We start from the raw sequence: 2225 nt of genomic DNA, 5'->3' as shown, positions 1-2225 counted from the left end.
AACTTTGCTTAGACCATGGTTTAAACCATTAGTCTAAAATGACTAGCTGCTAGCTTTTTCTCTCAGGCCAACCTGGCCAAATTGGCCACGATGCTGAGGAAGGCCATCTGAGCAGATAATTATATCCGGTAGCAAAATAACGAATCAACCTATCAGAGAACTTAAACGGTAGAGCCACCATCCAATCACATTTGTTCAATAGGTACATTTGCTTCCAACTGCTTGGTTTAATTTGTTACCCATGGTGTAAGTGGAGTTACTCAATATATTTTTGCATGATGCTTCCTTGACTAGGCAACTGGCATCATGCAAAATGACGGCTTTTCGCATATATGACCAAATTACACATTTTTGCTTATCCATTTAACACACATCCATGTACTTTCACTGAAAAATGCAGGAGGATTATATTGTAACTTTGTTATTCATACATTGTAAAAGTCAAAGGCGATGACTCGCGGTGTTGTCAAATAGCAGTGATTTACCCTCTACCGCTAGCCGGAGTGGTGGCGTGATTTACCCTCTACCGCTAGCCGGAGTGGTGACGTGATCCACTAGTGTGATCTACTCCACGGTGTCGGCATATGGTGGCTGTGAGTTCGAATACCATTCGGGGGCAAGATTATTTTTAAGGAGAAAACCCTCCCACTGCTGGTCCTCGAGTGAAATAGCCAAATGTGACGAAGTAGACGATTTAATAAAAATGCTAATAAATAAAGCCTTATACAATGAAGTGTACACATCTATGTCATTTCGCCTGTGCTCATTGTAGTGACTAATATTTGGGTATTAGGCTGTATATTTACTACATGATGCCTGCTCTTCCATTCACAATACAACCACAATTAGAGTAGATTTAATACATATTTGAAGTGTAGGCTACACTGCAGTCCCATATGCAATAGGTTATAGCAAGGAGGACACTATCTGGTGTGAATGGTAAGAAATTCATTCTTAATCTTAATTTCTAACGGGATGACTGCACTTTCCTTCTTAACACAATACCAAAATGAATGCAATTCCATATGTCAGGATAAAATGATGACCCCGCGGGTTTTTTTTCCAACTTACGTTGCAAGTGGTGAGAAATGTCAGGAACTAGGCGTTTTTATACTGTGAGATCGTTGTCCAGACACATTCTTGCATGTGATGCTTCAGTGTTAAAGTGTTGTATCGCGTCCAACTACGTGGACGATTTTAATTGGCTGAGACGGAATTTGTTACCGGATATAATTATCTGCTCAGCTGGCCGTCCTCAGCATCGTGGCTAATTTGTCCAGGTTGGCTTATGAGAAAAGCTATCAGCTAGCCATTTTAGACCAATGGTTTAAATCATAGTCTAAGCAAAAGTTCGCAAGTATGGCCCCGCAAGTTTTTTGGGGTTTTTTTTTAGGTTTTGGTTAACTGAACTGACAAGAGGTGGACGTTTGGAAAGATAGGGATATAGTGTGTGGTGGAAGGGTGTTGTGTGTGAGTGAGAAGGAGAGGGAGAAATGCAGGCACTCAAATGCTTCAGCTCATAGGGGACTCCAATAGCTTTTAAAACGCAACATCTATTCATATTACAACAGAGAGCAGGGAGAGGGTTCCTTTAACGCTTCCATCACCCAGACTTCAATACTGTTCTATGTAATAATGTAATGTACTGGAAAACCCTGTTCTAAATCAGCAACGTTGGAATTCTGCTATTTCTGGGTTTCAGTTGAGTCTCCGTGTGGAGTGGACGGCCTTTACTTAGTATACACAGACCTTATTTAAACTTCCCTGTATTGTGAATCTTCTAGTGAAGAGTTAGGAAGAGTGACGTATAACACATTATAGAACGTCCTTCGGAAAGTATTCAGACCCCTTGACTTTTTCCACATTTTGTAACTTTACAGCCTTATTCTAAAATTGATTAAATTGTTTTTTTTTGCCTCATCAATCTACAAACAATGCCCTATAATGACAAAGCAAAAACTGGTTTCTATACATTTTTGTTAATTTATTCAACAACAAAAAATGGAAATATTACATTTACATAAGTATTCAGAGCCTTTACTCAGTACTTTGTTAAAGCACCTTTGGCAGCGATTACAGCCTCAAGTCTTGGGTATGATGCTACAAGATTGGCACACCTGTATTTGGGGAGTTTCTCCCATTTCTTCTCTGCAGATCCTCTCAAGCTCTGTCAGGTTTGATGGGGAGCGTTGCTGCACAGCTATTTTCAGGTCTCTCCAGAGATG

Source organism: Coregonus clupeaformis, unplaced genomic scaffold (genome assembly GCF_020615455.1).
Source record: "Coregonus clupeaformis isolate EN_2021a unplaced genomic scaffold, ASM2061545v1 scaf0641, whole genome shotgun sequence".
In the NCBI taxonomy this organism is placed as follows: domain Eukaryota; kingdom Metazoa; phylum Chordata; class Actinopteri; order Salmoniformes; family Salmonidae; genus Coregonus; species Coregonus clupeaformis.
This window is presented reverse-complemented; position numbering follows the sequence as displayed.